This window comes from Pogoniulus pusillus, chromosome W (genome assembly GCF_015220805.1).
Source record: "Pogoniulus pusillus isolate bPogPus1 chromosome W, bPogPus1.pri, whole genome shotgun sequence".
In the NCBI taxonomy this organism is placed as follows: domain Eukaryota; kingdom Metazoa; phylum Chordata; class Aves; order Piciformes; family Lybiidae; genus Pogoniulus; species Pogoniulus pusillus.
In genome coordinates, this window is record NC_087308.1 from 9,408,869 (window position 1) to 9,434,575 (window position 25,707).

A 25,707-nucleotide genomic window follows, 5' to 3' on the forward strand; every position below is an offset into this window, starting at 1 on the left:
CCGTCAGAGCTTTTCTAAGATTAGCTGATTCAAACACGGAAGCTAATCTGGCATACAGGGTTTCTGTGAGATCTGGCGATCTGGCATCTACTACACCAGGAGAACTCCTTCCAAACTGAGCCATTTCTAAACTCGGCTGTTACTTTCAGTTTCTCAATCCCACTTCTGACACCAAATCTGTCGTGGAACGCAGTTTCGCGGCAGAGTTATGGGGAAAATACGCGAGGCGTTGACTATTTTATCAGTGATTTATTGCAAAGAATGCGGATTCCCTCTTCCCGAAACTACACCACCACTGTGAATTCTTTTTGATTGAGATCAAAGTAACATTTCCGAAAATGGCAAATTAAAGAGTCTATGATGTTTAAAGAGAGTTCTTTTGAGTCTTTGTGGTTTGAGTTAATAGTTCGTCAGTCAGCTACTCACAGTCTGTAGCTTGGTAAGGAGTCTCTCATTCTCCCGATAAGGGTCCAGGTATGCAGATTTTAGCCTCTGCGACTCGGGGTCCGCCCGAGGCGAGACTAGATCGGCGAGCAGTTTGTTGTTGTTAAGTCCGGGAAAAAACCAGAAAGGCTGGGAAAACCCAGAAGTGTAAGACGCAGACTAGAAGGCTAGGGCAAGAGCACGAGCACAAGGGCAAGAGAGAGCCCCGATCCTCGCCTGTCCACCATTTTTATAATGTTCCAAAACAGGACTAGCCCACAACTCGGACCACTTTTACGTTGTTCACATATATTGGTAAAAGACAGTAAGCAATCTATATAATTGGATAATTTTACTCAAACAATATAAAGACCACTCCTCAGGCCAGCCCACCTGCAGGTGTTGGGCAGACTTGAGATAGTCGTTCCTACTTAACCAAAACAATATCCTGTTGTCTGAAAAGTGAGGTCAAGTGGAAGGGAAAACATGGCCAGTGTTTACCTTTTCACTTACTCTGGGGAGAAATCTTCCCATGGGACTGAAAGATTGTTTTGTTTTTTTCGATGCTTCTGGCTTGAATGTGAGGCACTAGAAACTACACAATATAGCAAAAGCTTAGAGAGCCTTTTACTACTCTCCATGACACTGGGGTCCAGTGACCATGAAATGATAGTTTTCAATACATGGAGAAACCAGGAGGGGCATCAACAGAACCTCCACACTGGACTTCCGAAGGGCAGACTTCAGCCTATTTAAGGAACTAATTCAGAATGTTCCTTGGGAAATAGCCCTTAGAAACAAAGGGGTCCAGGAAGGTTGGACCTACTTCAAGAAAGAACTCCTGAAGGCACAGGAGCAGGCAGTGCCATTGAGCCGGAAGATGAGACGACGAGGGAAGCAGCCAGGCTGGATGGGCAGGGAGCTGCTGAAGGAATTAAAGATTAAAAAGAGAGTAGATCACCTTTGGAAAAGAGGGGAGGTGTCCCAGGAGAAGTTCAAGGAAGTTGCTAGGTCTTGTAGAGGAAAAATTAGAGAGGCAAAAATCCCACTTGGAGCTCAGGCTGGCCACGGCTGCCAAGGAAAATAAAAAGTGTTTCTTTAAATATGTGAATGGCAAGAGAAGGGCCAAGGGCAACCTCCTGTCCTTACTAGATAGAGAGGGGAACATAGTGACAAAGGATGAGGAAAAGGCAGAGGTGCTTAACACCTTCTTTGCCTCAATCTTCACTAGTGGGACAGGTTGTCTCCAGGACAGCTGGACTCCTGAAGTGGTGGATGGAGTCAGGGACCAGTACAGTCCCCCTCTAATCCATGAGGAAGCAGTAAGGGACCTGCTGCATCAATTGGATCCTCACAAGTCCATGGGACCGGATGGGATCCACCCTAGGGTGCTGAGAGAGCTGGCAGCTGAGCTGGCCAAGCCACTCTCCATCATTTATCAGCAGTCCTGGCTCACTGAAGAGGTCCCTGAAGACTGGAAGCTGGCCAATGTGATTCCCATTCACAAGAAGGGTCGTAAGGAGGAGCCAGAAAACTACAGACCTGTCAGCCTGACCTCAGTGCCAGGCAAGGTCATGGAACAGGTCACCTTGGGTGCCATCACAAAGCACCTACAGGATAGCCAAGGGATCAGGCCCAGCCAGCATGGGTTTAGGAAGGGCAGGTCCTGCCTCACCAACCTGATCTCCTTTTATGATCAGGTTACCCGCCTGGTGAATGTGGGGAAGGCTGTGGATGTAGTCTACTTGGACTTCAGCAAAGCCTTTGACACTGTCTGCCACAAGAAGCTCCTAGCCAAGCTGGCAGCTCATGGTTTGGACAGATTCACTCTGTGCTGGATCAAGAACTGGCTGGATGGCAGAGCTCAGAGAGTGGTGGTGAATGGTGCCACATCCAGTTGGCAGCCAGTCACTAGTGGTGTTCCCCAAGGATCAGTGCTGGGCCCAGTCCTGTTCAATATCTTTATTGATGATCTGGACGAAGGCATTGAGTCCAGCATCAGTAAGTTTGCAGATGACACCAAGCTAGGAGCAGGTGTTGATCTGTTGGAAGGTAGGAGAGCCCTGCAGAGGGACCTACAAAGGCTGGATGGGTGGGCAGAGGCCAATGGGATGAGATTTAACAAGGCCAAGTGCAGGGTTCTGCACTTTGGCCACAATAACCCCAAGCAGCGCTATAGGCTGGGGACTGAGTGGCTGGAGAGCAGCCAGGAGGAAAGGAAACTGGGGGTACTGATAGATAGTAAGCTGAAGATGAGCCAGCAGTGTGCCCAGGTGGCCAAGAGAGCCAATGGCATCCTGGCCTGCATCAGGAACAGTGTGGCCAGTAGGACAAGGGAGGTTATTCTTCCCCAGTACCCAGCACTGGTCAGGCCACACCTTGAGTACTGTGTCCAGTTCTGGGCCCCTCAATTCAAGAAAGATGTTGAGGTGCTGGAACATGTCCAGAGAAGGGCAACAAAGCTGGTGAGGGGCCTGGAGCACAAATCCTATGAGGAGAGGTTGAGGGAGCTGGGCCTGTTTAGCCTGGAGAAGAGGAGGCTCAGGGGTCATCTTATTACTGTCTACAACTACCTGAAGGGGCATTGTAGCCAGGTGGGGGTTGGCCTCTTCTCCCAGGCAACCAGCAATAGAACAAGGGGACACAGTCTCAAGTTGTGCCAGGGTAGGTATAGGCTGGATATTAGGAAGAAGTTCTTCACAGAGAGAGTGATTTCCCATTGGAATGGGCTGCCCAGGGAGGTGATGGATGCATCGTCCCTGGGGGTGTTCAAGAAAAGACTGGATGAGGCACTTAGTGCCATGGTCTATTTGATTGGATAGGGCTGGGTGATAGGTTGGACTGGATGATCTTGGAGGTCTCTTCCAACCTGGTTGATTCTATGATTCTATGATTCTATTTTTTAATTGGCTTTCCCAATATGGGGCTACATATATTTGAGTGATTGGAAATTAGCTCTGGGAATTAAGATGAAGCTAATCAAGCAGCTATTTTACTTGGTGGGGATTATTGTGTGGCCTGTTTTCTGTTTTTTTGTGTACAACTGGATCAAAGATCAAATTGGTTATTTCTTGCTTCATGTAGTTTTTAAGAAGGTCAAAGCTAAGCTTTCAAGCATGTTCTGGAGCTGGGGTGATTTTATTCTTGGTTATGCTGGTTTTAGTGTCACTGAGAATATTACTAGTGATATTTCAAGAGCTTTTGTCAATAATGTGACAATCAGTCAAAATTCTGCTTTATCTACTGCTCTCGTGAGGGTCATCCAGCCCCAAACTGAAATGCCAAGTCCATGCAAGGATTTTTACAGAAAAGAGACTGTGGCGGGGTTGCTGTGCATTATCATGGCTCTTATGATTTTAATATTCATATTAATTTTGGCATTATTGGTAAAAAATTCAAAACCAGCTTCTGTAAGAGCTAGGAAAAATTCTGTCTCAAAACCAAATTCAGTAACAGTTTCTCAACAATCTTCTGCCCCCTAGGCAGCCTCTCCACCCTCCTCTGTAGGTTCTGGGAATTCTGCCAGTGTTCCCGCTGGTAACATAAACAATGATAAGGATAACAAAAAAAACAACAATCCACAGAGTTTGGCAGGAGCCCCAGGAGGACAGGCAAACAATCCCACTAATGCTGGTAACGCTAGCCCAGTCAGTCCAAATCCTAGTGACGCCAGCTCAGCCAATTCAAACCCCAGCCAGCAGATCAGAACCAAAATCCTCCTGTTAAAAGTAAGGCAGATCTGAACTCACAAGCTCCAGGTCAGACCCCTAATGATTCAAATGCTCCAAGTCAGACTCCTAATGATTCAAACCCTCCAAGTCAGACACCCAATAATTCAAACCCTCCAGTAGACACATTCAAGTCTGTTGCTGTTCAGGCTTTTCTGGCACCTGCTAAGGCAAAAGCTAAGATAAAGTGTGGTTCACAGGAGGATGGAAAAGAGGGGACCTCTGGTGATCAGCAAGAAGAAGAGGAGGAGGAGATAGTTAGTCTGCGAGACCTTGTAGATACACTGAGACAACAATACTCAAGTGAGAGGAGCACTGTGAGGTTAGCTGCCAAGAAAGAGGATGGTTCCCGTGAGTTTAGGAATGCTAAGAGGAAGGTTCTGTTAGGCCCAGTACCACCAGATCAACAGGTGGAAGAAGAGGTGGAAGATGACATCCAGGGCTCCAAGGATCCACTCAGAGAGGTCAGGGAAGTTAGGAAGGAATACACAAGGGAATCAGGTGAGTCAATCTTAAGCTGGCTAGTGAGATGCCATAGCATTGGTGCTAATGCCCTGCAGGTAGGAGACAAGTCTGCCAAGCAGCTGGGACCACTCACTAAGGAGAGTGGAGTGGACAAATACCTGGCAAGTCCTCTTGGTAGGGTTAGCTTGTGGACACGCCTTTTGTTGGCTGTGGCTATGAGATATCCTTCCCGAGATGATTTGCCATGGGCTGCCAAGAAGTGGAACACCGTTGAGCAGGGAATTAAGCTTCTGAAGGAGTTTGCTGTGAAGGAAGTGCTTTATGGAGATCATGGCACACATGAGCCTGACGATATTCCTTTTGGAACAGGCCTCATGAAGAAGCTTATTAAGCTTGCTCCTTCATCCTATGCTAACATCTTGTCCAGTAAATTCCTAGGAAGGAGTGATAATGGAAGATCTTTCACTGTTGGTGAATTCACTGATCAGCTCAGGCAGATAGAGGATAGCTTGTCACACTCTGGCCTAATCTCTGCCATACAAACTATGACCACAGAGATTAGAGATACCATGAAAGAACTGAAGGAGGACCTTACAACCTGAATTTCCAATCTGGTAAACGATACCGTTCCTGCATCATCTGAATGGGTGCATGTTTCTGCAGTCAGGAACAGACGCTCACCTCCTTCAAGGCAATTCCAGCCTAGGAGGAGACAAATTCCACCCAGACAGCAGCAATCACGTGCGTCACTGTGGATACTTCTGCGTGACACATACGGTGAGAACATGAACAAGTGCGATGGTAAACCTACTTCAGCTCTTTCAAAGAGAGTCAGGGATCTGCAGAGTGGCAGAAACAGAGGCAATAATGCCAGGAAAGTAGCTGTCACTTCTTCAGCTCCTGAGAGCAATTGCAATTGTTCCAACAGTTGCAATTCCTCTCACAACAACACCAATCATTGTGTACACCCTACATGCCATGTTCAGCATTAGGGGTGCCCTGCCTCCAGCCAGGAAGAGGAAAGGGATAGTGGAGAGAACCGAATCTATTGGAATATATTCATTAGGTGGCCTGGCAGTTCAAGAGTTCGGAAATACAGGGCTTTAGTTGACACAGGTGCTCAGTGTACTTTATTGCCATCCAATTGCAAAGGGACAGAGTCCATTTCTATCTTTGGAATCACTGGTGGATCTCAAGAGTTAACTAAGATACAGGCTGAGATCTGTTTAACTGGTAAAGAGTGTGTGATGGTTTGGGGGTTACCCCGCCCCCCCACACTTTTGAATTTGCCCCAGCTAACTCAGACGGACCCTGGAAATATAGATGAAGCAATTTATTTACAGCTAGCAGTATTTACAAGCAGCTATTTACAATATATACAGTTATATACAATTATATACAGAAATATACAAAGGATAAACAATACAAAAGCACAACTCCCCTCCCAGAAACCTGAGTCCCCAGGAGTGGCTCTCAAACCACCCCAACACCTCCCCCCGGCCCTCTCAACCTTACCCCAGTTCTCAGGAAGAAGAGAGGTACAGCCAAGAGGTTAGGGAGCAAGGTTAGTAGGAGCAGGGTTAATGAGATGTGACCAGGTCTAAGGCAAAAGCAAGGGTGAGAAACAAAATGGAGAAAAAGTCTTTCTTCTTCCCAGAGTTCTCAGCGAGACTGTGAGAGAAGTTGACATCAATTGTTTTCATTTCACTGCCCGTTATCTAGTTCTTATACCAAAACATTCTAGCTTGCTTCAAATTAGCACTGAGTGGAAGACACATACTATTGTAACTGGTCCTGATGCGCCTTGCATTTTGGGAATTGACTTTTTGAGACAAGGTTGTTTCAAAGATCCTAAGGGTCATAAATGGGTTTTTGGAATAGCATCTGTAGAGATTGAGGATGGTAAATTGAAATTGTCCATTAGACCTGAACTTTCAGATGAATCTGCAGTTGTGGGACATCATGACATAGAGGACCTGAAAGTGCCAATTGCAACTCAAACTGTTCATCACAGGCAGTACAGAACTAACCGTGACTCTTTGTTGCCCATTCATCAGCTGATTCGTCAATTGGAGAGTCAGGCTGTCATCGAGAAAGCTCATTCACCTTTCAACAGTCCCATCTGGCCTGTGCGTAAACCTACGGGCAACTGGAGACTGACAGTTGACTTTTGTTCCCTCAACGAGGTGACGCCACCCATGAGTGCAGCTGTGCCGGACATGCTGGAGCTCCAGTACGAGCTGGAATTGAAGGAGGCTAAGTGGTATGCAACCATAGACATTGCTAATGCTTTCTTCTCTCTTCCTATAGCAAAGGAGTGCAGGCCTCAGTTTGCGTTCACCTGGAGAGGAATCCAGTATCAGTTCAATCGTTTGCCTCAGGGGTGGAAGCAGAGCTCAACCATCTGTCACTCAGTCATCCACAATGCACTGGAGAAAGGTAAAGCTCCAGAGCACATCCAGTACATCGACGCCATCATTGTGTGGGCCCAAGCTGCTGAGGAAGTCTTCGAGAAAGGTAACAAAATCACTGACATTCTGTTGCAAGCAGGTTTTGCCATTAAGAGAGACAAGGTCAAAGGACCTGCCAAAGAAATTCAGTTTCTTGGAGTGCAGTGGCAGGATGGTCGCCGTTATATTCCTCAGGATGTGATTAACAAAGTCTCTACCGTGGCAGTTCCCACCAGTAAGAAGGACACACTTTCTTTTCTTGGTGTGGTGGGATTTTGGAGTTTTCTGTTCTAGGTAACATCGGCGCCCAACACTGAGAGAATCTACAATAGAATCTACAGTACGTGAGCACAAACCCAACGTCACCTGGGAGTCCCTGTTCTGAGCTTGTGAATCACCTACATCTGATTGAAGTGTGAACTGAACTTGTATATATTGTTTTAGTGTAAATATTGGTTTAGATTAGATTGGATAATTCTCAGTGATACTCTGAGCGAAGTAGACGGGGTGGTTTGTGCTAGTTTGAAGCAAGCTAGAATGTTTTGGTAAAAGAACTTGATAACAGGCAGTGGAATGAAAAACATGGTGTCTCCTTCTCTCACAGTCTCGCTGAGAACTCTGGGAAGAAGAAAGAAACTTTCTCCATTTTGTCCTTCACTCTTGCTTTTGCCTTAGACCTGGTCACATCTCAGTAACCTTGCTCCTACTAACCTTGCTCCCTAACCTCTTGGCTGCACCTCTTTTCTTCCTGAGAACTGGGGTAAGGTTGAGAGGGGCCGGGGGAGGTGTTGGGGTGGTTTGAGAACCCCTCCTGGGGACTCAGGTTTCTGGGAGGGGAGTTGTGCTTTTGTATTGTTTATCCTTTGTATATTTCTGTATATAATTGTATATAAGTGTAGATATTGTAAATAGCTGCTTGTAAATTCTGCTAGCTGTAAATAAATTGCTTCATCTATATTCCCAGGGTCCGTCTGAGTTAGCTGGGGCAAATACAAAGTGTGGGGGGGCGGGTAAGAGCCCAAACCATCACACCCACACAAATTCTTTGATACAGTTGGTAAAACTATTTCACAGTATGTTTATATACAACCAAATTAAGCAACTTGGTAGAGGAGATGTGATAGTGGGAGGCTGCCTGGGGTGTAGCGATCACGAGTTAGTGGAGTTTTCAATATACAGGGAGGTAGGGAGGCACTTCAACAAAACCTACACCTTGGACTTTAGGTGGGCAAACTTCAATTTGCTCAAGGAACTTATTTCCAATGTCCCCTGGGCAGCAGTTCTTGAGAACAAAGGGGTCCAGGATGGTTGGACCTACTTTAAACAGGAGCTCTTGAAGGCACAGGAACTGGCAGTTCCCACGTGCCGAAAGATGAGCCGCAGGGGAAGGCGACCAGCCTGGATGAGCAAAGAGCTCCTGAAGGAAGTGGGGGAGAAAAAGAGGGTGTATCGCCTCTGGAAGGAGGGGAAGGCTTCTCCTGATGTGTTTAAGGAGGTAGCCAGACTATGTAGGAGGAAAATTAGAGAGGCTAAGGCTCAGCTAGAACTTAGGCTGGCCACTTCAGTGAAAGTTAACAAAAAACACTTTTATAAATTTATCAATGCTAAAAGGAAGGGCAAGAAGAGCCTCCACTCCTTACTGGACCAGGAGGGGAACACTATAACTAATGACAAAGAAAAGGCTGAGGTTCTGAATGCCTTCTTCGCCTCAGTTTTCAACAGTAAGGAGGGAGGAGGAGGAGGCAAGTGGCCTCTTGACCTGGGGGATGGGGTCGGGGAGCAGTGTGTTCCCCTGGAAATTCATGAGGAATTAGTTCAGGACTTGCTGAGCCACCTGGACACCCACAAGTCCATGGGACCAGATGGGATCCATCCCAGGGTGCTGAGAGAGCTGGCAGCTGAGCTGGCCAAGCCACTCTCCATCATTTTCCAGCAGTCCTGGCTCACCGGAGAGGTCCCAGGAGACTGGAAAATGGCCAACGTGGTCCCCATCCACAAAAAGGGTCGGATGGAGGAACCTGGGAACTACAGACCCGTCAGCCTGACCTCAGTGCCAGGGAAACTGATGGAGCAGGTTCTCTTGGGGCCAATAACTGTGCACCTGAGGGATGGCAAAGATCTCAGGTCCAGCCAGCATGGGTTTAGGAAGGGCAGATCCTGCCTTTCTAACCTGATCTCCTTCTATGATCAGGTGACCCGCTTGGTGGATGTGGGGAGGCCTGTGGATGTGGTCTATCTGGACTTCAGCAAGGCCTTCGACACTGTCCCCCACAGCAAACTGCTGGCTAAGCTGTCAGCCCGTGGCTTGGATGGTAACACTCTGTGCTGGGTTAGAAACTGGCTGGAGGGCCGGACCCAGAGAGTGGTGGTGAATGGTGCCACATCCAGCTGGCGGCCAGTCACTAGTGGTGTCCCTCAGGGATCAGTGCTGGGCCCCATCCTCTTTAACATCTTCATAGATGATCTGGATGAGGGCATCGAGTCAGTCATCAGCAAGTTTGCAGATGACACTAAGCTGGGGGCAGATGTGACTGAGTTGGAAGGCAGAAGGGCTCTGCAGCGGGACCTTGACCGCCTGGACAGATGGGCAGAGGCCAATGGGATGGGGTTCAATAGCTCCAAGTGCAGGGTGCTGCACTTTGGCCAAAACAACCTCATGCAGAGATACAGGCTGGGGTCGGAGTGGCTGGAGAGCAGCCAGAGAGGGATCTGGGGGTACTGATTGATACCCGCCTGAACATGAGCCAGCAGTGTGCCCAGGTGGCCAAGAGAGCCAGTGGCATCCTGGCCTGCATCAGGAATGGTGTGGTCAGCAGGAGCAGGGAGGTCATTCTGCCCCTGTACTCTGCACTGGTCAGACCACACCTCGAGTACTGTGTTCAGTTCTGGGCCCCCCAGTTTAGGAAGGACACTGAGATGCTTGAGCGTGTCCAGAGAAGGGCGACGAGGCTGGTGAGAGGCCTCGAGCACAAGCCCTACGAGGTGAGGCTGAGGGAGCTGGGGTTGTTTAGCCTGGAGAAGAGGAGGCTAAGGGGTGACCTTATTACTGTCTACAACTACCTGAGGGGTGGTTGTGGCCAGGAGGAGGTTGCTCTCTTCTCTCAGGTGGCCAGCTCCAGAACAAGAGGACACAGCCTCAGGCAGCGCCAGGGGAAATTTCGGCTCGAGGTGAGGAGAAAATTCTTCACTGAGAGAGTCATAGGGCACTGGAATGGGCTGCCTGGGGAGGTGGTGGAGTCATCATCCCTGGGGCAGTTCAAGGCAAGGTTGGATGTGGCACTTGGTGCCATGGTCTAGCCTTGGGCACTGTGGTAAAGGGTTGGACTTGATGATCTGTGAGGTCTCTTCCAACCTTGGTGATACTGTGATACTGTGATACTGTGAAATGTTCTAATGAGGGAGTCTTGCGGCATAAACTGCCAGTGGTAAAGCTAATGAAATTCTTTTAGCAACTTGAATCAAGAGAGTTCAAATACTCACTAGTTGGAAGTCTCAGTATCTGTGTTCCCAAAATATGTATGTGCTAGTTTAAAGCAGGCTAGAATGTTTTGGTGAAAAGAACTTGATCATAGGCTGTGAAAGGAAAACAATGGTGATGTCTTCTTCCCTCAGAGTCTTGCTGAACAAGAAGAAAGTAAACATTAGATAACACTCTCGTCATTTTGTCTTCACTTTTGGGCTGGGCTTTGACTGAGATGCATCTCCTTAACCTCACCTGCCAATCACCTTTGCTTCTTAAGCTCTTGGCTGAACCTCTATTCTTCCTTAGTCATGGGGTAAGGTTGAGAGGGGCAGGGGGAAGGTGCAGGGGTGGTTGAGAGCCCCTCCTGGGGACTCAGGTTTCTGGGAGGGGAGTTGTGCTTCTGTATTGCTTTCACCTTGTATATTTCTGTATATAACTGTATATACTGTAAATATCTGCTTGTATATTGTGCTAGCTGTAAATGAATAGCTTCATTTATATTCCCAGAGCCAGCTGAGTCTAGCTGGGTGCTCCTAAAGTGTGGGGGGGGCGGATAACACCCAAACCACCACATAATTTTAATTGGCTTCACCCAATGTGGGGCAAATTCATTTGAGTGACTGATAATTAACTCTGGGAATCAGAATGAAGCTAATAAAGCAGCTATTGTACTTGGTGGGGGCTCTTAGGTGGTCTGTTTTCTGTTTTCTTGCATTCAACTGGATCAAAGCCCAAATTGTTTATTACTTTCTTAATGTAGCTTATATGAAGGCTAAAGCTAAAGTCACAACCATTTTCTGGTCCTGGGGTGATCTCATTATTGGGTATGCTGGTTTTAATGTCACTGAAAATCTTACCAGTAACATTACAGGGGTATTTGCCGATAATATTACATCCAATCAAAATACTGCTTTAACTACAGCCCTCATGAGGGTAATTCACCCCAGAACTGAGATGCCGGACCCTTGTAAAGATTTTTACTCAAAGCAAATTGTGGCAGGTCTGATGTGTGTCAATTTATGTCTTGTAGTTTTGATTTTCATATTAATTCTGGCATTATATGTGAAAAATTCAAATGCAGTGCCTGTAAAAACTAGGAAAGTCTCTGTCTCAAAACCAAACCAAAACAAAGGAACACAATCTCCTTCCCAGCAAAATTTAGGGGCACAACAATCTCCTTCTCCCCAGTCAGTCCCTGCACCTCCTTCTCAGGATTCTGGGAAAACTGCCAATGTTCCTAACAACAAAGATGATAAACACATCAGGGTTGGCAGGCGTCCCAGGAGCACAGGCAAACACTCAAAATCAGAATGTCCCCTCTACTGATAATACTAACAGTAATAACACCAGCTCAGCCAGTTCGAATCCCCAGCCAGCAGACCAGAACCCTGTTAGCTGTAAGGCAGATCTGAACTCACAGACCCCAGGTCAGACCCCCAATGATTCAAACCCTCCAGTAGACACGTCAAAGTCTGTTGCTGTGCAGGCCTTTTTGGCACCTGCTAAGGCAAAAGCCAAGACAAAGCTTTTGACAAAGTGTTATTCAAAGGAGGATGTAAGAGAGGGGACCTCTGGTGAGCAAGAGGAGGAAGAGGAGGCATTTAGTCTTCAGGACCTAGCGAACATGCTGAGATCACAGTACTCAAATGAGAAGAGCGCTGTGAGGTTGGCTGCCAAGAAAGAGGATGGTTCCAATGAGTTTAAGAGTGCTATGAGGAAGGTTCTGTTTCTAGGCCAGGGACAACCAGATCAACAAGAAGAAGAGTGTTGCCCTTGTGGGGGCAAGCAGCGACCTGGTTCAGGAATGAGATGGTGACCAGTTCCTGGCCACTCGTGACCACGGCTCACACATACCGATGCGGTGAGAACAAATGGCGTTTATTCGTGTACAGTGCTGGGTTACATAGTGTGAAGTTATACATCATTTCCATCTGCTTACATCACTACTAAATATTATTGGTTATGGCATTAAGGAGAGGGGCCCCTGTCTTTCCGTACATCCCGTTATCTTCCGGACGCTAGACCCTAGCTACCCACATCTCCCCCCTCCCTATGCTCAATAAGACTAGCTAAATCATAACATTTTCTTAAAAGTATAAAATAGTAAAAAAGTATAAAATTCTATATAAAAAGAGCATAGAAAAATAGTCACAGTATCAAAAGATCTTAATAGCAAACTTCAGTAGTAAGGCACTTTAAATGTGGTACTGTTGAGAACAATGTAGTGCAACCAAGTGTAGTTAGTGTAAAAGTATGAGATGAGAACATTCTTCACATTATCATTAGTAAAAACCCAAAGTGCTCGTACCCATCACACGTGAAAACTCCCTAAATATATTTCTAAGTCAGCTGCCATATATTGTACTATCCCTATCTTCTATAACTATTTTCTTCACAGTATAACATTCTTTGGTGCAAACCTAAGCTACATTGTGCAAGATAATAGTAATAATACTGAAGGTATCTTAGAGTAGATCTTACTGCTCTACAAGCATGACGTCTACTGTCTGCAGCCTACGTCTAACAAACGATACAAATGTGTTCAGTATGCAGGGTCCAAAAACTAAAGTCAACACGATCATCGCGATCGGTCCCATCAGGGAGGATATCAGGGTGGTTAGCCATGGTGATCGATTATACCATAATTCAAACCATCCTTGTTGGGCTTCCCTATCCTTTTTTCTTTGGGCCAATCTCTCTCTTAATTTAGCCATCGAATCTCTAACTACTCTGGTGTGATCTGCATAAAAGCAACACTCCTCCTTCAAAGTGGCACAAAGGCCTCCTGACTGCATGAACAGAAGGTCTAACCCTCGTCTGTTCTGTAAAACGACTTCTGAAAGTGATGAGAGAGATTCTTCTAGGGAGGCCATGGAATTTTCTAGTCTTTGCAGGTCCTCATCGATGACGGTCTGTAGGTGGGATAGGCCCTTTTGTTGGGATACCAAGGAAGCCGCTCCTGTTGCTGTACCGGCTATTCCCAGACCGAGTAGGGCTGCTATTGTCACTGCTGTTAGAATCTCCCTTTTTTGACGTTTGCCATTATCTTCTCCCCAGTAGTAGAACATCTCGTCTTTTGGATGGTATAGGTGTTGCAGAGGGCAGAAATACGTGGCCGAGTCGAAAATTTATCAAAAATAGATATTTTTTATTTTTTCCAAAACCCGCCCCCACAACTATATATACAAAGATTAATTTCGTTTGATAAACAGGTTGAGTTGCATGAGAATTAATCTACACGGATACCATCAATAATCTGACTACATATTTGGAAGTCAGAGGTTGGAAAAGGACTCAGCTATTAATTAATAGCGGTTTCTTACTAAATTAAGCTAAGCCAAATAACTCACTCAGGCTGGCTTGTGCGGTCTGTGTCTCTCTTCCTTTACAGTGGCTGCAGGAGTCGTTAAGGGTCGTTAAGGGTCGTTAGGCAGACAAAGGTGTGCCTAACAGGAAGGCGAATCCTTGGTCTCTCTGCAGTCCAGGCACGGGGGAGTGAGCGAGCTCAGGCAGAGACATACGTCCAACACAGGCAAAATCCAAAGCGGGAACCCCAAAGGCAGGAAGACCCCCAATATTTATAACCTTCGCTAGACAAAGGGCAGAGTTACCACACCTTAGGTGCGAAAGCGCACGGCCAATCCCAGCCTGGCTCCAGCGCGGGAACTCACGGGGCAGTCGCCCCCTTCACGGGGCAGTCCCCGCCCCCTTTACGGCTGCAGGGCAGGCGAGGGGGGGGGGGAAACCAGGCGGCTTTTCCCCTTTCCCCCCAAAGTCCGGGCAGGAGAGGAATTTAGGGGTACAGGACTCCAGGACAATAGGACCTTGGGAACAATTACGATCTGAACACAAAGATCAGCAGAGGCATTAAAGCGTTCAAGGGATACGCAAGGTGTTACTCCTAACTGATGGCAAATCCACATTGCTGGTGTAGCTGGGATAGCCCACTTGTACCTTTTATTGACCTTGATGGTTTTCACGCAAACTTCCTTTCCCCAGTCGAATAGTGAGGTGTTACCAAAACATACACCCTGACCCCTTACCTGAGTTAGGGTAATTCCTTTTCGTGGTGTGTTCCACTGGCATTGTGTTGGATTATTGCTTAAAGAATAGCCAAAAGAGGCATTGAGGGCAACACCCTCATAAAAAGGAGGATTCATATCATAGCATAACCAACAATTTTTGGTGAGATTCGGGCTTGACTGATTCAGGGACTTAAAGGATGCATTTAGCACATCGAGGAACTCCCTTGCTCCGATGGGTGATCAAAGTTTACATCTGGTTTATTTGTGGGGCTCACGTGTTTTATTGTTTGAGACTCGTTTGAGACAGTGAGGGATGAGTACAGATCCCTGTCAGGGGTAGTAAGGGAAATCAACCCCGGCCCTCTCCTCCTCTTCCTCTGCCCTTGCACAAGTATGAGGCCCTGCATGCAGAGGGCATAGAGGATGAGAGCACTGAGGAGCATCCAACTGTGATGATGCCTAGGGTGGAGCAGTCCCCACCAACTGTGGGGACTAACTCCACAAAAAACAAAAAAAGAGAAGGGTTATAGTTGTTGGGGACTCCGTCTTGAGGGGGACAGAGGGACCCATCTGTCGTCCCAACCCGTCTCACAGGGAGGTCTGCTCCCTTCCTGGTGCCTGGGTTAGGGACATCACCAGGAGAATCCCTAACCTAATCCAGCCCTCTGATTATTATCCTTTGTTGGTAATACAGGCTGGCATGGATGTGTCGGGGTACGGAGGCTGGCGAGAGGCGAGATCGGGGTACTGACGACTCGAGACAGCAGCTTCTAGGCATCTGTGCATCAGTACGATTTGTTAAGGCAATACAATGGCTTATATAGCCCCCAGAGGAGGTGTGCACAACGAGCCTGGGGCTGGCAGAAGTGGACAGTACAGATTGGCCCCAAGTTATGTGTAAGGCAGAGATAGGTTACCTGTGGTAAACAACCTGTGAGTACCACCCAGGGGGGCTGGCCAGGGTCAGCCCCCTGGGGCTGTGTCCGCCCCAGGGGCCGGCAGTTTCCACCCCCTGACAGCTGTGCGTGGGTTGCACATAGTTCTCAGCCTAGGCCCCTGGGAGCCTGTAAGACCCAAGGACACTTCCCATCACAGGGCCTGATGTTTACATTCCATACCTCGTTGCAGGAGAAAGCTTCCCACAGGGATGAAATTGAAAAGAAAGGGACGAGGGCAATTAAAAAGGAATTTAAGGCCCTGGGGAAATTGATAGACGGGGCGGGAGCACAGGTGGTGTTCTGCTCAGTTCCCTCTGTGGCAAGGGAGTTCACAGAGAGGAACAGCAGAACCTATGATATCAACAAATGGCTCAAGGAATGGAGCGAGCGGCGGCATTTTGGGTTCTTTGACCACGGGGGAACTTTTACTGCGCCAGGCCTGCTTGATCGTGATGGGGTGCAGTTGTCTAGGAGGGGCAGGAGAGTCCTGGCACTGGAGTTGGCAGGGCTCATTAGGCGGGCTTTAAACTAGGTCTGAAGGGGGTGGGTTAGGCAATTACTCTCTCTGAGAAGGAGAGAGTGGGAAGGAAACACCACCAATGCACGCAGCTTGGGTAACAAGCAGGAGGAATTGGAAGTCCTGGTCCACCAGGGTGACTATGATATAGTTGCCATTTCAGAAACTTGGTGGGATGACAGGCATGACTGGACTGCTATACTGGGGGGATATAACCTCTTCAGGAGAGATAGGCAAGGGAGAAAAGGAGGTGGGGTGGCCCTGTATATTAGGGAGTCACTCCATGCCACTGAGCTTGAGGTGAGGGATGAAGGGTTTGAGAGCTTGTGGGTTAAAATCAGAGGGAGGACTAATATATCTGACATCCTGGTTGGAGTCTGTTATAGACCACCCAACCAGGATGAGGAAACAGATGAGATATTTTACAAACAGTTGGAGGCTGTCTCAAGATCATCTGATCTTGTCCTTGTGGGTGACTTTAACCTGCCAGATATCTGCTGGGAACTTAATTCAGCAGAGAGGAGGCAGTCCAGGAGATTTCTAGAGTGCATGGAGGACAGCTTCATGACCCAGCTGTTAAGCGAGCCTACTAGGGGTCAAGCTCGTTTGACCTGCTGCTCTCCAACAGAGAAGGGCTGGTAGGAGATGTGACAGTGGGAGGCTACCTGGGGTGTAGTGATCATGAGATAGTGGAGTTTTCAATATGCAGGGAGATAGGGAGGCACTACAACAAAACCCACACCTTGGACTTGCGGAGGGCAAACTTCAATTTGCTTAAGAAACTTATTTCCAAAGTCCTCTGGGAAGCACTCCTTGAGAACAAAGGAGTCCAGGATGGTTGGACCTACTTTAAACAGGAGCTCTTGAAGGCACAGGAACTGGCAGTTCCCATGTGCCGAAAGATGAGCCGTCGGGGAAGGCGACCAGCCTGGATGAGTAAACAGCTCCTGAAGGAATTGGGGGAAAAAAAGAGGGTGTATCACCTTTGGAAGGAGGGGAAGGCTTCTCCTGACATGTTGTCCTGGAGTCCTGTACCCCTAAATTCCTCTCCTGCCCTGCAGCCGTGAAGGGGGGGAGGACTGCCCCGTGAGCTCCTGCGCTGGAGCCAGGCTGGGACTGGCCGTGCGCTTTCACGCCTAAGGTGTGGTAACTCTGCCCTTTGTCTAGCGGAGGTTATAAATATTGGGGGTTATAAATATTGGGGTTCCCGCTTTGGAGTTTACCTGTGCCTGGACGTATGTGTCTGCCTGAGCTCACACACTCCCCTGTGCCTGGACTGCAGAGAGACCAAGGATTTGCTTTCCTATTGACACCTTTGTACGCCTAACGACCTTTAGCAACCCTTAACGATTCACCTGCAGCTGCTGGAAGAGGAAGACAGACCGCACGAGTCAGCCTGAGTTATTTGGCTTAGCTTAATTTAGTAAGAAACTGCTATTAATTAATAGCTAACGCCTTTTCCAACTTCTGACTTCCAATATAGTCAGATTATTGATGGTATCCATGTAGGTTAATTCGCATGCAACTGAATCTGCTTATTAATCTAAATTAATCTTTGTATATATAGTTGTGGGGGCGGGTTTTTGGGAAAATAAAAAATAACTGTTTTTGATAAATTCCCGACTCGGCCACATATTAATTCCTGCTCTCCGCAACACATGTTTAAGGAGATAGCCAGATTATGCAGGAGAAAAATTAGAGAGGCTAAGGCCCAGCTAGAACGTAGGCTGGCCACTTCCGTGAAGGATAATAAAATCTCTTTTATAAATTTATCAATGCTAAAAAGAAGGGCAAGAAGAGCCTCCACTCCTTACTGGACCAGGAGGGGAACACTATAACTGATGACAAAGAAAAGGCTGAGGTTCTGAATGCCTTCTTCACCTCAGTTTTCAACAGTAAGGAGGGAGGAGGAGGCAAGTGGCCTCTTGAACTGGGGGATGGGGTCAGGGAGCGGTGTGTTGCCCTGGAAATTCATGAAGAATTAGTTCAGGACCTGCTGAGCCATCTGGACACCTACAAGTCCATGGGACCAGATGGGATCCATCCCAGGGTGCTGAGAGAGCTGGCAGCTGAGCTGGCCAAGCTGCTCTCCATCATTTTCCAGCAGTCCTGGCTCACCGGAGAGGTCCAGGAGACTGGAAAATGGACAACATGATCCCCATCCACAAGAAGGGTCAGATGGAGGAACCTGGGCACTATAGACCCGTCAGCCTGACCTCAGTGCCAGGGAAACTGATGGAGCAGGTTATGTTGGGGGTGATCAGAGCACACCTGAGGGATGGCAAAGGGCTCAGGTCCAGCCAGCATGGGTTTAGGAAGGGCAGATCCTGCCTTTCTAAACTGATCTCCTTCTATGATCAGGTGACCCGCTTGGTGGATGTGGGGAGGCCTGTGGATGTGGTCTATCTGGACTTCAGCAAGGCCTTTGACACTGTCCCCCACAGCAGACTGCTGGCTAAGCTGTCAGCCCACGGCTTGGATGGCAACACTCTATGCTGGGTTAGGAATTGGCTGGAGGGCCGGACCCAGAGAGTGGTGGTGAATGGTGCCACTTCCAGCTGGCGGCCGGTCACTAGTGGTGTTCCTCAGGGATCAGTGCTGGGCCCCATCTTCTTTAACATCTTCATAGATGATCTGGATGAGGGCATTGAGTTAGTCATCAGCAAGTTTGCAGATGACACTAAGCTGGGGGCAGATGTGACTGAGTTGGAGGGCAGAAGGGCTCTGCAGCGGGACCTTGACTGCCTGGACAGTTGGGCAGAGTCCAATGGGATGGCATTCAATAGCTCCAAGTGCCGGGTGCTGCACTTTGGCCACAACAACCCCATGCAGAGCTACAGGCTGGGGTCAGAGTGGCTGGAGAGCAGCCAAACAGAAAGGGATCTGGGGGTGCTGATTGATACCCGCCTGAATATGAGCCAGCAGTGTGCCCAGGTGGCCAGGAGAGCCAATGGCATCCTGGCCTGCATCAAGAACGGTGTGGTCAGCAGGAGCAGGGAGGTCATTCTGCCCCTGTACTCTGCACTGGTTAGACCACACCTTGAGTACTGTGTTCAGTTCTGGGCCCCCCAGTTTAGGAGGGACATTGAGATGCTTGAGCGTGTCCAGAGAAGGGTGACGAGGCTGGTGAGAGGCCTTTAGCACAAGCCCTATGAGGAGAGGGTGAGGGAGCTCAGATTGTTTAGCCTGGAGAAGAGGAGGCTCAGGGGTGACCTTATTGCTGTCTACAACTACCTGAAGGGTGGTTGTGGCCAGGAGGAGGTTGCTCTCTTCTCTCAGGTGGCCAGCGCCAGAACGAGAGGACACAGCCTCAGGCTGCGCCAGGGGAAATTTCGGCTCGAGGTGAGGAGAAAGTTCTTCACTGAGAGAGTCATTGGACACTGGAATGGGCTGCCCGGGGATGTGGTGGAGTCGCCGTCCCTGGGACTGTTCAAGGCAAGATTGGACGTAGCACTTGGTGCCATGGTCTAGCCTTGAGCTCTGTGGTAAAGGGTTGGACTTGATGATCTGTGAGGTCTCTTCCAACCTTGGTGATACTCTCATACTGTGATACTGTTGCGAGGAGGTACACTTTCTTTTTTCTGCTGATTGTCACTCTTAATTACTGCATTAGGGCCAATTGCTGTACTGCCCTTTACTTCCTGTTTTTTGATAAAGAATAGTCCTCCCCTATCTTGACCTGAATCCCAGAATCTTAGACCCCAAGTTTTGCCAGCGGTCCATCCCGGGTCATCCTCTCCGATCCCGTTTAATGTGTGGTACTAACGCAAGTTTTTGGGTCCACCATAGGCTGACTCAACTCTTTACCTTCTATTGTAAATTTTAGGAGGAGGGGTGCATCCATGAGGTCCTTGGCTCATTTTCAAAAGTCTATCCATTAGACTTGAACTTTCAGATGAACCTGCAGTTGTGGGACATCATGACATAGAGGATCTGGAAGTGCCAATTGCTACTCAAACTGTGCACCACAGGCAGTACAGAACTAACCGTGACTCTTTGTTGCCCATTCATCAGCTGATTTGTCAATTGGAGAGTCAGGCTGTCATCGAGAAAGCTAATTCACCTTTCACAGTCCCATCTGGCCTGTGCGTAAACCTAATGGCAATTGGAGACTCACAGTTGATTTTTGTGCCCTCAACGAGGTGATGCCACCCATGAGTACAGCTGTGCCGGACATGCTGGAACTCCAGTACGAGCTGGAATCGAAGTAAGCTAAATGATATGATGCCATAGACATTGCTAATGCTTTCTTCTCTATTCCCATAGCAAAGGAGTGCAGGCCTCAGTTTGCATTCACCTGGAGAGGAATCCAGTACCAGTTCAACCTTTTGCCTCAGGGGTGGAAGCACAGCTCAACCATCTGTCACTCAGTCATCCACAATGCACTGGAGAAAGGTAAAGCTCCAGAGCACATCCAGTTCATCGACGACATCATTGTGTGGGGCCAAACTGCTGAGGAAGTCTTTGAGAAAGGTGACAAAATATTTGACATTCTGTTGCAAGCAGATTTTGCCATTAAGAGAGACAAGGTCAAAGGACCTGCCAGAGAAATTCAGTTTCTGGGAGTGCGGTGGCAAGATGGTCGCCGTCACATTCCACAGGATGTGATCAACAAAGTCTCCACCATGGCAGTTCCCACCAATAAGAAGGACACACTCTCTTTCTTGGGTGCAGTGGGATTTTGGAGACTACACATTCCTGGTTTCAGTCAGATTGTCAAACCTCTGCATGATGTGACTCGTAAGAAAAACAATTTCGAGTGGGGACTTGAACAACAAGCAGCCTTTGATCAGATCAAATGAGAAGTAGTCCATGCAGTGGGCTTGGGACCTGTGCGATCAGGTCCAGACATTAAAAACATTCTGTACACGGCTGCCAGTGACAATGGTCCAACTTGGAGTCTTTGGCAGAGAGCTCCAAATGAGACACGTGGTCGTCCACTTGGTTTCTGGGGATGTGGCTACAGAGGTTCAGAGGTAAATTACACCCCAACTGAGAAGGAGATACTAGCAGCCTATGAAGGAGTGAAAGCAGCTTCTGAAGTGATTGGAACTGAGTCACAATTGCTTTTAGCTCCTAGACTGCCAGTTCTTGTCGGGGTATGGAGGCTGGCGAGAGGCGAGATCGGGGTACTGACGACTCGAGACAGCAGCTTCTAGGCATCTGTGCATCAGTACATCAGTACAACTTTATTAGGGTAGTGCAGCGTCTTTTATATTGCTTCAGAGGAGGTGTTTCCAGCCAGCCTGGGGCTGGCAGAAGTGGACAGTACAGATTGGCCCCAAGTTATGTGTAAGGCAGAGATAGGTTACCTGTGGTAAACAACCTGTGAGTACCACCCAGGGGGGCTGGCCAGGGTCAGCCCCCCTTGGGGCTGCGTCCGCCCCGGGGGCCGGCAGATTCCACCCCCTGACAGCTGTGCGTGGGTTGCTCATGGTTGCCAGCTTAGGCCCCTGGGAATCAGTAAGACCCAAGGACACTTCCCATCACAGGGCCTGATGTTCACATTCCATACCTCGTTGCAGGAGGAAGCTTCTCACAATACCCCCTTCTTTTCTTTGAGCAACCCACGTTCGATCTTATACAGGCCGTGTTTGATACAGGTATGGATGATACAAGTGCAGGTCAACAATGCTAAAGTTAAGAGAATGCATCTGTTAAGAACCCTTTTGCTAGTGGCAATAGTCTGGCAAACTAACAACCCAAGCTTAGCTAGCAATCCCAAAAGCTATTCCTGTAAGTGACAGTGAGTCAAATGTTCAAAGCCCAAAAGTCCAGACGAACATCACAGTCACTGGAGAGTGCAAATCCGTCGTCTTCGTTGGTTCAGCGTGGCAGCTGATGTTGTAGAGCTGCAGCTGCACCAAGCTGTCCAGTATTTCTCCTCAGACTCCCACAGTTCTGGATTCAGTCTGTAGTCCTCAGAAATCTTGATGTTCTAATCACACCTCTTAGCTGTGAGCTGCGTCTGTCCATTGTGTTTTAAAAACTACTAGCCTCTAAATATAGTACAAGGATATGCCTTAGATATTGCATTCAGGGTATTCTGCTTAGGCCTTTTCCCACAGTTCTTCATCTACTTTAAGAATTTAGGGCAGTGTTTTTTATCTCTTGCAGGGCCCTTGCAAGAGATGAAAGGTCACATTGCCATCTTATGCCAATTTGAGTGGGCTTTGGCCTTTACAAAAGGATGCTAAACTGAATCTATTCCATTAAACCACAATCACTGAAACTCATGAAAATACCCAAATTCACTAACCATGATCAGACCTCATCATCCATAGACACATACAGCCATCATTTCAGTACTCCTTTCAAGATCTTACCACAATTCTGCCATCTGAGCAGGATTCCTGCTCACCTTAGGAAAGGACAGGCTGGTCATACTCAAGCTGATCCCCATCTTACAATGCCTGTGAAGATAAGGGATCAAACACAAACAAATACAGAGACAAATGCAAGTGAACAAATACAGAAACAAACACAAACATATTGAGTGCCTAGGCTGACAAATCCATTGATCCTGTCTGCAGAATTTTTTATACCTGCTCCCTTGTCTTTCTACCCCCTTTCGCCCCCCCCCTTTTTTTTTTTTTATACCAGAAAAAACCCAGATATACGGAAAGAACCCAAAACCAGAACATCCCATGATTTCCCCATATCAAGAAATCCCATAATTGTTATATTACAAACTGTTAGCCTCAGCTATACTATTTTAGCAGCTGAGAGGTCTAGGAAATGAAGGAAATAGGAGAAAAAAAAGGCAAAGAAAAATTCAAGAAGTGTGGTACTGTCCTGGAGTCCTGTACCCCTAAATTCCTCTCCTGCCCGGTCTTCGGGGGGAAAGGGGAAAAGCCGCCTGGTTTCCCCCCCCCTCGCCTGCCCTGCAGCCGAGAAGGGGGCGGCGACTGCCCCGTGAGTTCCCGCGCTGGAGCCAGGCTGGGATTGGCCGTGCGCTTTCGCGCCTAAAGTGTGGTAACTCTGCCCTTTGTCTAGCGAAGGGTATAAATATTGGGGGTCTTCCCGCCTTTGGGGTTCCCGCTTTGGATTTTGCCTGTGCCTGGACGAGTTCGCTCACTCTCCTGTGCCTGGACTGCAGAGAGACCAAAGGACTTGCCTTGGTGTTAGGCACACCTTTGTCTGCCTAACGACCCTTAACGACCCTTAACGACTCCTGCAGCCGCTGGAGGAGGAAGACAGACCGCACGAGCCAGCCTGAGTGAGTTATTTGGCTTAGCTTAATTTAGTAAGAAACCGCTATTAATTAATAGCTGAGTCCTTTTCCAAAAACTGACTTCCAAATATATATAGTCAGATTATTAATGGTATCCTTGTAGAATTCTCATGCAACTTAACCTGTTTATCAAACGAAATTAATCTTTGTATATATATAGTTGTGGGGGCGGGTTTTTGTAAAAATAAAAAATATCTATTTTTGATAAATTTTCTTCTTGGCCACGAATTATTACTGCCCTCCGCAACAGGTACCACAGGAGAGTCAGAATCAGAACAGAGGGGAAAAGATCTTCCTAGAAATTCTGATGCAATTAGCAATCATTTAACATCCTATTCAGTAAACTCCTAACCTGTAAGATCCAGTACAATCAAAAAAGAGAATTAATACTGACGTCAATAGTTCATATAGGTAGCAAGATACAACAATACGAGTTTGTTGAGTTTGTTACAGTAAGAACTAAGCTGTTCGTTTCTCGCTGAGGAAGTGCAGGGAGGGGGGGGCTGTGAGCCAAGCTTGCCGCCCGTGCCAGGGGAGGGAGGCGGGGGAAGTGGGGGGGGGGGGGACGGTGGGACGGTGGGGGGTGTGTCCCGTGACCTGCGGAGCCGCCGCCATTTCCGAACTTTCCAAGCCGGGACGGGAAAGGTACCCTGCCGAACTCTGCCGCCGGCCGGGGGCAGGGGGGAGAAAGGGGAGGGTGGCTCGGACTTCCAGACGACTTCTCGCTGATCTCCGCAGGCTGGTCTTTGAGCCCGGTCCCCCAGAGTCTTTCTGTTCGTCCGTCTGTCTCTTTGGTGTTCTCATGTCCTGTACCCACGATCGGTGGGGGGCACGGGGGGGGTTGGGTTCCACTGGGATCCGCAGTTGGGGAGGGGCATTTCCCGCCAGCGGCGAGACTCGGGAAGCGCGGGCGCTGCTGCCGTTTCTACTTTTTCTTTCTGCTTTTCGTTCTGTCCGTATCAGGGACGCGGTGGTGGGGGAGCTGCCATCCTGATGATGGAACGCAGAAGGAAAGCGCCATAGCGGCTGGCAGATTGGACACCACAGTGCCAGAGACAGCACGATATTCTCCTGAAAGTCCTGCCAGCTGAGAAGTCCTGGACACAGCATTCCAAAGGAGCCAGCAGCACCAAAGGCAGAGATCGCCTCTTCGGCAGGAGAAAAAGTTTGGAGAAAACCCATTTCCCCAGAAGCTGGGATGATTTATCCTTTCCCCTCAAGCCGGGAAGATTCCAGCCTCCAAGTCCATGGAGAACTGGACATTAGGCACAGGCGGTGACACAGCCCCGGAGGGTGATTAATAATTAATAAGAATTGTGAGTAAAAGCTTTAATACCTCTGTAATATAAGTTGCCTCTGCCGTAGAGCATAAAGAGTTACAGCCTGCTCTGCTGGGCAAATAGCATTCGAGACCCCAAATGGCATTAAGCTGCAGGGAAAACTCCTCTCTCTGTTTGTAGTTTGAATGTTTGCTAGTTAATTAACAAATTCCTGTACATATTTGTGCTAGTTAGAAGCAAGCTGGAATGTTTTGGTAAAAGAACTAGATAACGGGCAGTGAAATGAAAACAATTGACGTCTCCTTCTCTCACAGTTACGCTGAGAACTCTGGGAAGAAGAAGTAAACTTTCTCTATTTTGTTCTTTTCTTCTGCCTTTGTCTTCAGACCTAGTCACATCTCATTAACCTTGCTCCCACTAACCTTGCTCCTTAACCTCTTGGCTGCACCTCTCTTCTTCCTGAGAACTGGGGTAAGGTTGAGAGGGCCGGGGGAGGTGTTGGGGTGGTTTGAAAGCCCCTCCTGGGGACTCAGGTTTCTGGGAGGGGAGTTGTGCTTTTGTATTGTTTATCCTTTGTATATTTCTGTATATAATTGTATATAACTGTATATATTGTAAATAGCTGCTTGTAAATTCTGCTAGCTGTAAATAAATTGCTTCATCTATATTCCCAGGGTCCGTCTGAGTTAGCTGGGGCAAATACAAAGTGTGGGGGGGCGGGTAAGAGCCCAAACCATCACATTTTTAATTGGCGCCCAACGTGGGGCTAGATAGATTTGAGTGATTGGAAATTAGCTCTGGGAATTAAGATGAAGCTAATCAAGCAGCTATTGTACTTGGTGGGGATTTTTGTGCGGCCTGCTTTCTGGGTTTTTGTGTACAATTGGAGCAAAGATCAAATTGGTTATTTCTTGCTTCATGTAGTTTTCAAGAAGGCCAAAGTTAAGCTTTCAAACATGTTCTGGAGCTGGGGTGATTTTATTCTTGGTTATGCTGGTTTTAGTGTCACTGAGAATATTACTAGTGATATTACAAGAGCTTTTGTCAATAATGTTACAATCAATCGAGGGTCTGCCTTATCTACTGCTCTCATGAAGGTCATCCAGCCCCAAACTGAAATGCTAAATCCCTGCAAGGATTTCTACTCGAAACAGAGCATGGCAGGGTTGCTGGGCATTATACTG

The 25,707-nt window shown here is 48.0% G+C and overlaps 1 long non-coding RNA gene across 1 annotated transcript in view; it reads right to left on the reverse strand.

Annotated features, from left to right (window-relative positions):
* Positions 1 to 234: 234 nt before the first annotated feature.
* LOC135192837 (uncharacterized) overlaps positions 235 to 25,707 on the reverse strand; it is a 237,699-nt gene continuing 212,226 nt past the window's right edge. The window contains exon 2 of the long non-coding RNA XR_010309041.1: positions 235 to 573. This is a non-coding gene — a long non-coding RNA (uncharacterized LOC135192837). The remainder of the gene's footprint in view (positions 574 to 25,707) is intronic.